This window comes from Canis lupus, chromosome 13, assembly GCF_003254725.2.
Source record: "Canis lupus dingo isolate Sandy chromosome 13, ASM325472v2, whole genome shotgun sequence".
In the NCBI taxonomy this organism is placed as follows: domain Eukaryota; kingdom Metazoa; phylum Chordata; class Mammalia; order Carnivora; family Canidae; genus Canis; species Canis lupus.
The window spans coordinates 40,078,394-40,090,473 of NC_064255.1; the positions used below are offsets into that span (position 1 = coordinate 40,078,394).

The 12,080-nt window shown below is 44.8% G+C and overlaps 1 long non-coding RNA gene across 1 annotated transcript; it reads left to right on the forward strand.

Annotated features, from left to right (window-relative positions):
- Positions 1–417: 417 nt before the first annotated feature.
- Positions 418–10,542, forward strand: LOC118351665 (uncharacterized). The gene is made up of 3 exons (XR_004807455.2): positions 418–685; positions 3,013–4,004; positions 5,662–10,542. It is a non-coding gene; the product is annotated as an uncharacterized LOC118351665 (long non-coding RNA).
- The last annotated feature ends 1,538 nt before the right edge of the window (positions 10,543–12,080 follow it).

The following is a 12,080-nucleotide window of genomic DNA, read 5'->3' on the forward strand; positions in this document are numbered from 1 at the left end:
TTATTTTAGAGTCTGCTTATATAACTAATGTAATTAATGGCAGCTTCGTGGATACATTTGAGTTGAGTGAAAAATTTAGTAAGCTCTTCACTAGGGTTGGCAATAAATTCAAAATGTCAGCTTTTCTTTTGCTGAAATGTGTTGAGGGAACCCTGAACAATCCACAGTACGTTGTGTTCTCTGTCAAGTGAAAGGACAAGTATACACCGCTTCCCGTAGCACAATTTCTCAAATGTCAATGTGAAAAATATTCTTTTCTTTTAAAATTTCATTTGAGGCTGGTTAATAACAAGGCCCCCAGTCAAAGCCCAGCAGAGCAATCAGCTGTGACTGTGTCCTTTGTCACAGGATTGAGAATGTGCCAAATGCGGAAAGTTCCTCTCTGAGTCTAAATGCTCCTAGGACTACTAAGCCAAATCAGCACATTACCAAAATGAAAGTACAATCAACCAGAATGGGTGGCAAAATGGTAGGGTTACTGGGCTCCTCGACCCAGCCCTAGAGGAATACAGAAGCAAGAAGGCAGTATGGGTTACAGGAACTAATACACACAGAAAACACAGATGCTCGAGAAAACTCCCAAGGAACCGAAGCTTTTTCTAACTGGAGTAGGTGTGCTGGAGGTTGATGACTAACTGTGGCCAATGAGAACCCAAACCAGCAGGAAGAGGAGAAAAACCTCTAGGTGAGCTCTTGCCTCTCCCTACAAAACCCTGGGAGGGTCGTAGCATGGCCTTTCACTTGGGATCACACCCTGAACAGATGGCAGATGCTTAACCCTTGAGCCACCCAGAGGTCCCTATTTATTTATTTTTAAAGATTTATTTATTTAGTTTAGATAGAGGTTGCACACATGAGGGCGGGTTGCAGGGGGTGGGGGTGGGGGGATGGAGCAGAGGAGAGAGAGAATCCAAGCACATTCCCCGCTGAGCACAGAATCCATCACAGGCCTAGTCCCAGGACCCCAAGATCATGACCCAAGCTGAAATCAAGAATTAGATGCCCAACCAACTGAACCCACCCAGACACCTCTGGCCTATACATTTTAAATATTTAGGCATGTGGTGTGTGCCTTCTTTTGCCTTGGGCTCCATAGCATTAGGGCAGCACCTGAGCATGGCCACAGATGTATGACAGTGCCGTCCAGTAGAGGTTTGGGCAATCCTAGAAATGTTCCTAAGCTGTCCAGTACAGGAGCCCCTAGTTACACGTGGCTGTTGAGCACTTAAAATTTGAGGACATGAGCTCCTAATTTTATTTAATTTTAATTAATTTAAATTTCAGTAGCCATACATGTCCAATGGCCACCATTTTGAATGGCTTGTTTCTGTTCCAAAGCTTCTTTCAGATGCTGGAGACTGATTGGGTTCTGGTCTCTTTCAATAATAACTCCATCTCTGTGTCCATGGCCCCTGAGTTATGGTCAGGTATGACCTACTGGCTTCTGCTAGAGTTACATGTGGTTTGATTCCATCATACAATCCTTTCTTAGTCCAAGTGACCTCCTTCATTTTCCCCAGAGGTTGGTTGATCTGCAGTCCTGCTCTAGTTCTGGTATAATGTTGTAGTATCAACCGTATACGACTTCACCCAGAATCTTCCCTTTTGAAACTCAAAGCCTACTCCCCTCTTTTTTGTCTCAACAAAATAAAACTCTTGCAAATCAATGGCTTTGGCTTTTAAAACTGTTGCTTCTGAGGAGGATTTTTGAAAGCCCTATATTTTGAACTTGAAAAACCTTCCCCAAACCTGAAAATTGATTGCTTCTTTCTCTTTGCTTTCCTGTTATGTAATTCTCTTTTCAAGGTTATATGAATTCCTTTCACTATCTCCACAAAGATGCACAAACAATGCGCATCCTAAAAAGGAAAGTATAACATTTAATATCTCATGAAAAATTATCACAAAGGGAAAGCCCTAGAATTGTTCTCGTGTGTTCACACGAGCCATTATGCTGCTGCTCCATAGATGCCCACCACTGCGGTAGGAGAGTGAAGCTGAGGCTATGTAAAATAGAGATGGAAAGATGTGGATGAGGTCGGATCTACCCCCATATGAACATCCTCTGTCAGGATCACTGAGGTGTGTGCTAACCCCCACGCTGAAGCTTAGGAACACCCTGGAAATAGCATGAGCCCTAAACAAAGGTATGAAGGACGTCAGTGAAGATTTCTTTAATGCCTCCATCCTCCAGTCTGAACTGCTTGGACCACATGTCCTGCCTGGATCCTAGACGTTTTACAATTCCTCTCATTCCCCTGCTCCTTGACCTCAAAGTGCTACTATTCTACTTGGAGAGCCAGGCACTAAACAATAAACACACAAAAATAAAAATTGTCCCAAGCACAGTGAAAGCTAAGACAGAGTGCTAGCAGAGAAAGTCAGGGAGCTTTAGCAGAGGGCCTGATGTGAAGTGGCATTTACATGAGCACATAAGAGCTGAGTGGGGCCTGGCTAGGCAAAGAATGGGGGGGAGGAAATTCTAGGCAAAGTCCTTGCAGTGGCAGAGACCAGGTGCGTTAAGGGAAAGGAAGAAGCTGAGCTTGCTTCAGGTAGATGGTGATGGGAAAGGTGAAGTTGGAAAGGAGAGTAAGTCCTGGGACTTGTCTAGAAGTTGGGCTGCTCTTCTAGGTGCCGTGGGGAGACTATTGGACTGTGTTAGGGTGGGGGTAGAGTCTTCATAGGATCATTGTCACATCTTACAGAGGTCACTCTGGCTGCTGGGTGAGAAAAGGAGGAGGGAGTAGGGGACAAGAGGAAGCCACCTGGGGAGCCACTGAAAGAATAGAGGGTGGGGGTCGGGGTCATGAGTTGGACCAGGTGCTGCCAATGGAGATGGAGAGAATCGGACCCATTCAGGGCATATTTAGGAGTAGAGTTTTAAAACTTAAGCCTATTGAGATTTGGGGCCAGGTAATTCTTTGTTGTGGGACTTTCCAGTCGATTGTAGGGTATTTAGCAGCATAATTAATTAGATTTTTTTAATTTGAGGTATATGTATATATATTTAAGGAAATCTCATCAGCTAAGGGGGGAGCTGATCTGGGCTCAGACGGGACAATCTGCCGTGCTATTGCCATGACTAGTACTGCCTCTAGCTGCTGCCTTTTCTGGTCATCGTGGGACAAATGAAAGCAGGCCAGTATGATTTTTTTTTTTTTGTTTCGTTTCTCCTGACTGGTCTTGGAATGGAAAATGCTACCAGGTTCTTGAACTGGCTCCTCTCCTTGGGTATCCTTTTTGTACCAACCAGAAGAAAATGTATTTCCTGCTCTGGGCTAGGTCCTGCAGTTACAGCCTTCCAGAGGCATAACAGTGTCCCCGAAATCGGTTGGTGATGGTGTCATCCAGGGCCTGATCGACCTTGACTTTTGGTTTTCTTTGAAGCTTCCCACGTATGGCCTGTGTGTGAGTGTAGATGCGTGTGGTTGTGTTCATGGGTTACGGGTATCTTCTGACATCTAAGACCTGTTACGACAAAATATAACCTTTGCACATTTTCTGAAGACAAGGGGAAAAAAGCAGTTCAAAATTTTATCTGGACGGGTGTATTTATAGCTGTGCCTTTTTTTATCTGACAATGTTCCTTGGGTAATTGGTTCCTTTGTTAGTTTTCAGAGCGATGACACACAAATAAATTAGCATTTCCACCTCAACTGCCTCTTTGGCAAGAATAGAGGTTCTCATGTCAAGGTAAATAAAGAGGGAGGCAGGGATCCAGAAAGACTAGAGAAATGGGAGCCTTACTGAGCAATTTATGTGCCGACATGTCCCTTTCATGTTAACAGCTACATAAAAGGAAGAATGAGAAAAAGAAAAGGAAAAAAAAAAAAAAACATTGCTTTATGGTGAATAAGAAAAAAAACATCCGTGTGGCTCAGATGTGTCGTGTGTAGAGATACTTGGGTCACTGACGTCTTCCCAGCCCGATCTTCTGAAAGCACCCAGCTTTTGACCTGCCCCTGACTTCACAAGGTGTGACCTGTAGTCAAGGTCTCCTGCAGGTGAGGCCCTTCCTTTCTTTTGCGCTCTCTGGAATCCAGGGTAGTTGCTAGATCAGAAGAAGGAGTAAAGGCAATGAGAGGAGAGTTTGCAGCCCCTGGGTAGGTGGGAATCGGGGAGTTTCTCAAGTCCCGTTAGCTGAAAGTCTTCCACGTATCAATGCACGTTTTTTTTTAGAAGGTTTTGTTCATTTATTTAGTTGAGAAAGAGAGCAAGTGAGCGAGCCAGCCAGAGCCAGGACGGGGCAGAGGGAGAGAGCATGTGAAGCAGACTCCCCACCGAGCATGGAGCCTCCTGTGGGACTTGAGTTCAGGACCCTGAGACCCTCCCTGGAACCGAAGTCAAGAGAAGGCTGCTTCTCCGATGAGCCCCCGGGTGCCCGGCCGAGCACGTCTGTGTAGGTGCATCCTGCGTCCGCGTGGCCCTGATGTTCCTAGACTGTCCTGTCAACATTGAAGGGAGGTGATCGGCCCAGAGGGTTCTGTTCTAGAAGCGGACGCAGGGCCCAGGTGGCAGGGCCTGTCCCCCCGGGACGGGTTGTAGCCCTGAAGCCTCAACAGCCAACGGCCCGCTGCCCACCTGACAGGCCGGCCTCCTGCTCCGGGACGGGGTGTTCCCTGACACCCCAGGTTATGTGAAGGCTCAGCTCTGGCAGTGAATGTTCGGGGGTCCCCGGGGGCCGGTGAGCCAAACAATGTAGCTGATGAAAGGGTGAGGTCCTCCCCTGCGCCGGGGCCTTGTGGCGCCCTGAGCGGTCCACCATCCAGGAGGCCACCTTTGAATCAAAAACTGGGAACTGAGCCCGTCCTAGCAGGTGCCTCAGGTGTCTCCCTCAGGTCCAGCGAAGTGACCTGCAGTGACATGTTCTGCATGATTGAAGGAAACCTGGAGGACTGGGCCCCGCAGCCATCCCGATCTTATTAGCTTCCTTCTGCAATGTCTGGCTTGCTGGTGGATTTTAGTTTTCCTGAAGGTTCTTTCCAATCTTGGAGGAGGTACTGGATGAGTTTCCAGACTCTCCGATTTGCACTGAGCTCCACTGATCTTTCTTCCTGAGACTTCAAAGGCTCATAAATTACCACCGCCTGTGGTCCCAGAGCCTGCACAGCCCTCAGCAGAGATAAACGTGCCCCGTAAGCTTGTGTTTTGAGAGACTGGATTTTTGTAATCAGTCCTCCAGTTTAGGAAGAAGTAAAAAGAAGCCTTATAGATATACAGAGATAAAAATATGCTTTATAAAATCAAAATGTTATTTATAAAAAAGAAAAGCATTCTGGGACGTCTGGGTGGCTCAGTTGATTAAGTGTCTGACTTCAGCTCAGGTCATGATCCTGGGGTTCCGGGATCAGGCCCCACATCCAGCTCCCTGCTCCCTCTCCCTCTCTGTCTCCTTGTGCTCTCTCTCTGTCAAATAGATAAAATCTTTTTTTAAAAAAAAAAGAAGGAAAGAAAAACATTCCAATATTTTGGGTTTAAGCTGAAACTTATGGTTTTAAAAAACCTTAAATTTTATGGTGCTTTTACAGTCTTTTGGTAAAGTTCGACATCTCTCCTTTAATCCTCAGTATATAATCCCATTCACTCCACTTTATCTCTATTTATTTAGTGATAACATTTGGTTGAAGTCACAGGTCCTGGAATTCTTTTTTTTTTTTTTAGGTCCTGGAATTCTTGAGTCAGCAAGTTCATTCACCTCAGCGTTCCCGGTCCTAACTCTTACCTGTTTGTATAATTAACTGCTAATGTAGCGACGTTCCGACGTGGATTGCATCAGGAAAGTGACAGAGCAGTTGAAGAGCACGTCAACATCGGATCTAACAAGTCATCCGATTCTTAGCGGCGTTGTTGTTACAGGGTTTCTTTTCCCTCCACGTCCTTGGGTCTCGGTCACACCACTTCCAAGAAGGATGAGGTAGACCAGACGAACACTGATGGGCAGCAAAGTTGATCGAGCGATAGTAAAATTTCTCCAGTGATAGCACAAAGCTCCCGAAGAGAGAGGGGGCCCGAGAGAGTTGCCAGTTTGGTGTTTAGATCTAGGGGTGGTTATGGGGTCGTTGGTGGGCTGTTTTCATCTGACTCACTTCTCAACTCACTGGATGCAACTACTACTGGATGCAACACAGCTACTGTGTGCTAGGCGCTAGTCTGGATGTTGGGATGCAACATTGAACAAGATACAGGTTTTTGTCACCTACCGATCACGTGGGAAAGGGAGGAGGGCTCCTTCCAGGGTGGTGTCAAACCCTTTGACGGGTGGTTTTCTCTTCGGGTGGGGGCCCCTTGTCCCTGCCTGCCTTCTTCCAACTATCCTTCATTAGTACCCTCGAAAGAACACTTATTATGTTCTACACTCATGGTGTTAACATGCGATTTGCCTGCATGATTTGACCTTGGACAAAAATTTTTAAACCTCCTTGATTCTCAATTTCAACATCTGTACATTGAGGGAAAGCATTTGCTTTCTGGAGTATCATTTATTCACGGCACAAATGTCATGAAGTAGCTACTGTGTGCTAGGCGCTAGTCCGGATGTTGGGATGCAATGTTGAACAAGATACGCCAAGTCCCTATCCCCATGAAGGTTGCCTTCTAGATGGGGGAGACAGGCAATAAGTAATTAAGTGAACCGATTCTGATAGTCTTACGTGTCGCGTAGGATCCAACAGTCGGCATGCCTTGGCAGATGGAAGCAGCCCTCCATCAGATAGGGCGATCGGAGCAGGCGTCCCTGGGGACGTGATCTGGAGGCTGACCTGATGATAGAATGGCATTAGCCTTGTGAGGGATGAGGTCAAGAGTGTTCTATGGTGGGGAATACAAAATGCAAAGGTCCTGAGGTAGGACAGAGTATTTAAGAAACAGAGACTGGCTTTACAGGATGGCAAGGTCCCAATCGTGTAATTTGTTTGAGCCGTCGTTAAGGATTTGGACATTCTCTAAGTGCTACGGAAATCACTGGAGACTTTTAAGAAGTGTAATTACATGGTTTGATCTGTATTTTTACAAGCTAACTGCCGTGTAGACGATGGACTATGGAACAGATGTTAAGGATGATAGCAGGGAGAACACTTAGGAAGCTTTAGCTGTGTTCTAAGTAAGGTGACGGAGGCTGGGAGTCGTGAAGAAGTCGCAATGGAAACAGAGATAAACAGATGGGTCTGGAATGTATTTGGAAGGTAAAAATGATAAAACTTGCTGATAGGTTGAATGTGAGGGGCTAAGGAGAAATCCGGGACAGTTCCTAGGTTCTTGGCTTGACAAGAAGATTCCATCAGATAAGACAAGATTCTAGAAGAAACTGGTTCGAGCCAAGAGGCTAAGCATTCCGGGTTGGGCATGTGAAGTTTAGGCTGCAAGTTAGGCTCCAGGTAGAGATACTGCATATGTACCTAAGAATAAGAGGCAGAAAATGCAACCTGGAGCTTAGGGCACAGCTCTGGGCTGGGGGTGCAGATCTGGGAATCACTGGCTTTGCTGGAACAGACGATTCACGGGGAAAGAATGAACAGGGAACGGAAACGGTCCAGGATGAGCCCTAGGGCACTCCAGCGTTTAGACACCATCTTGCCAAGAAGGGGTCAGCGGAAGAGCTGGGGAAGGAGTAGCTAGCAGAGGGAAAACACAACAGGGTTGACACGTCCAGGGAGGGGTTAACTGTGTTTGTTGCTCCTGAGCGGTGAATATGAGGATGGAGAAGTGACTCAACAGGAGAGCATTTCACGAGACCAATGAGGACAAAGGCCATACCGGAGTGGATTGTTGAGACAATTCCAATCCGCACAAAGTCTGTGTCGGGTGTACAGTATGTGTTTACTGTGATGGTAAAAAATGCTGAGAAAGAATTAGCTGTTGGGTTTTGTGGATCGCCTGTAACAGCCATTCTCCTGGCCTCCTTCCTCCCGTTCTCTAATTCCCTTTCCTGGAAGACCCCTCCCCACCGCGTGTTAGGTTTTCCACTCTCCCGACTTCTGAGGATGAGCCATTGTTAGTCTAGGTCATTCTTGGTGATGTCATTCCTCTTGCCAGTGACTAGTTTAGGCCACAGCATGCGACCCTATCGGAGAGGGAGCCTGGTGAGGGCTTCTGGCAGAGGTTTCCTATGCTAATAAACCGATATTCATGGGAAGAAATGCCTCTCTCCCTCACAAAATATCAGGGCATCAATTTGGCATGTCTGGAGTTGCTGTAGCCATGCTCCTGGGGCTGGGAGGGGAGCCCTCACGGGTACGCTGCAGATGGCAGAGCAGAAGGATGCAAACAGTCTTTGTAGACCTAGATCTCAGTCTCATGGCAGGACTAAGACAATCGTCAAATAAATGCTTCTCTGGATATGGGTCCCACAAAGGCCCCGTGTGAGTGCCGATGTTACGGATGAAGTACCGAGTGCTACACGCCGTCCTAAGCTCTACTTATCTTTTGCAGCTGAGTAGACTGAGACCAAGGGAAGTGAAGTGACTGGTCTAGGGGCATATGGCCAGTAGGATGTGGAGTGAGGATTCCACCCCCGGGACGGTGGTCATGGTTGGTAGGTCAGACCCAACAGGGCACCTGCAAATAAACATGTGGTGTTAGCCATCTGTGTTTAAAATGATGGGTTGTTTTAGATTATCTCCTGATGGTGGCAGCTGATGTGAGACCGAGTCAACGAGTGGGCCTGGGGATGCTGAGCAAGTGTGTCAGCAAGCCTTGGGCAGGACGCACACTGGAAATACTGGAATCCAGTTTCCAAAGATTGACTTATTGTATTGGCACAAGGGAATGCCCGAGTTGTGTACATTGCTAATTTTAAAATATTCCATTTTTGGGGATTTTTTTCAAAGATTTTATTTATTTATTCATTCATGATAGAGAGAGAGAGAGAGAGTGAGAGAGGGGAAGAGACATAGGTAGAGGGAGAAGTAGGCTCCACGCAGGGACCCCGACGCAGAACTCGATCCCAGGACCCCAGGATCACGCCCCAGGCCAAAGGCAGGCGCTAAACCGCCGAGCCACTCAAGGATCCCTACATTGCTAATTTTAAAACACATACAAAATAAAAATAACTGCTACTAATTTAGAGCTTAGTGTCTATCCTAAGCTTCAAGTCCATCGCTTCACCAAATCTTCACCGAATCTTGATCCGTAAGATGTTTTGTACATTTTATCATCGCGGAAAGTAAACCGTGGAGAATTTAAGTACTTTGCTCCAAAGCACTGGATTTTAATCCAGGTTTGTCTCATTCCAGAGACCACACCTTTGTCTACCAAATGAATGTATTAAATTTTAACTAACATTATGGCATAAACCTGGGAGCTCCCTAGCCCACTGAGGTAGCAACGTTGTCCGTAAAAGGGTTCGTTCATGGAGAAAAGCCTCGGAGGAGGTATAGATCAACAATCATGTTGGGAATTATCATTAATTTTTATTCTCTTTAATATATCACTGTTTTTAAAAGAAAAACTGATAAGTGATTTTTTTTTTTAAATCAGATATTTTAGTCTACAGATCTGGGGACCAGAGGCTGGACAGAGATGGATTTCTGGCGTTTCTATGGGATCACTTTGCCATCCACCTCGTGGCCAACTGGGTAGTTTGTTCCTTTCTTTCCCATTCTAGCTTCTAGGTGAGGAGGTACTCACTGCTCCTTCTCTTTTTGCTCAGGGCTGCTTTGTTTTGTTTGCTTTTCTGTTTCGTAAATCACAAATGTCTTCTCTCCGTCAGTGTGGGCAAGCCTGAGTTATCAGATTTTTCGCCTCTTTGCCTCTCTGCTCCTAAAAAATGTTCTAAAGACAAACAGGAACCAGTTGCCCTGCTATTTATTTTGTGTTGGGTTGACTGGTACATTAAATAAGTGAAGGCAGTATTTTCTTTTTTCATCGTCTGTAGATAAAAGAGGCATGTGTGTTGAGCTGTTGGAGTTCCTTTTCTGTTACCTCTGTAACTGGTGCCACATAGTTAACCACAGAACATTGCATGATTACTTAGTAAATAACCTTGATCACCTCTTAGATTTCTACTTCATCAGTATTTGTAAAGCAAACAGAACCTTGATAAGACCCAGGTTGATTGCAAAATGGATTTCCTGTCTATGTTGCCAATGATTTTTTTCCCCTGATGACCCAGTTATATTTTGCAGATTTATATTGCCTTTCAGATTTGCAATCTGCCACCTTCATATAAAACTTCGAAAGATATTTACAGAATGCTGTTAGTAATATTGTAAAACACAGGTGGCCGGGTTGGAATTGAAATGCCTTTGCAAAAGAGTGAAGAGAAAATTTTATAACTTAAAAGTATTTGAGACAGGAAAATACAGCCCTTCTTGGGAGAAGAGCCGAAACACTATAAAATTCAAGTGATTGTGTTATAAGAAGACGCTAAAATTCCATGAGATGGCCTGAAATCTGAATTATTAAGTGGATATTTAATGAATGACACTGCCCTTTACTGACATCTGTCTCTCAGATTTACTCTGTTTTATTAAATCTTTAAATGCGCACACATTTTTTTTAGAGTTAAATTCAAGTTCTACTAACATATTACCTGTTCTTCCTTATTGACGCGTTGCCAATTTTGGTCATTACCCTTCCATTTATTTATTTATTTATTTATTTTTATTGGAGTTCAATTTGCCAACATATAGCATAACACCCAGTGCTCATCCCATCAAGTGCCCCCCTCAGTGCCCGTCACCCAGTCACCTCCACCCCCCACCCACCTCCCCTTCACGTCCCCTTGTTCATTTCCCAGAGTTGGGAGTCTCTCATGTTGTGTCTTCCTTTCTGATATTTCCCACTCATTTCTCTCCTTTCCCCTTTATTCCCTTTCACTATTTTTTATATTCCCCATATGAATGAGACCATATAATGATTGTCCTTCTCCGATTGACTTACTTCACTCAGCATAATACCCTCTAGTTCGATCCACGTTGAAGCAAATGGTGGGTATTTGTCGTTTCTAATGGCTGAGGAATATCCCCCCCCTTTTTTTTATAAATTTATTTTTTATTTGTGTTCAATTTGCCAACATAGAATAACACCCAATGCTCATCCCGTCAGTGCCCACCTCAGTACCCTGCCTTTTTTCCCCCTCCGTCTTTCACTTTGTAATGCAAACCAAAATCGCTTCCAGAAGTATCTAAGAGTGCTGTTATTCTTTCTCTTTCTCAGATTTTATGACTAAATAGTTCTCAAAGTGAAGTGATTAGCAGAGGAATCTAAAAATTGGCTCTGTCTGAAGTGCCTGCTTGTCCTGCCTCACTCAGAGGCAACGACGTTCGGGAAGAAGGGAAATTCTGCGCACAGGTCTACTGTGATGTTGGTGTAGACAGTCTCAGAGAGTTTAGCTCAAAGGTTTATGTCAATTCACTTTATAACTTGTAGGTAGACAAGTGAGCTACTGATCATATGCATTAGTTTTGCAATATCAAGAATCCTGTTATTGGCTCTTGATTTCAGCTCAGGCCATAGTCTCAGGGTCGTGAGGTGGAGCCCTGCATCAGGCTCCGTGCTCAGCGAGGAGCCTGCATAAGATTCTCTTCTGCCCCTCCCCTCCACATGCACTGGCTCTCTCAAAAAAAAGGTAATTCAAAATATTTATATATATAAAAAAGAATAGAATCTATAGAAGAAAGAGGTACATATATATATGTTACACCACAAGAATTTCCAGGATTTAAGAATTTCGGTGCATTTTTATCAAAATTTTTTGTGCACATAAACACGCAAACACATTTATGTATGTAACTGCAATTTTGATCTGTTTAAAATTTCGTTTCTTCTTTTTGCATGTAGCACAATTTCATAGGCGTTTTTTTATTTTATCAATAAATATTTGCAAATATTTTAAATGGTTGTGTACTATCCCATTGTATAGAGTGTGACATTTAAGAATGAGCCAGTATTGTGGGGGCGCCTGGGGGCTCAGTCAGTTAAGAGTCTGCCTCCGGCTCAGGTCATGATCCTGGGGTCCTGATTTTGAGCCCCGCATTGCTCAGCCTGCTTCCTCCTCTTCCTCTACCCCCTGCTTGTGCTCTCTCTCTCTCGATCTCACCCCCTCTTAATCTCAAATAAATAAATAAACTCTTAAAAAAAAG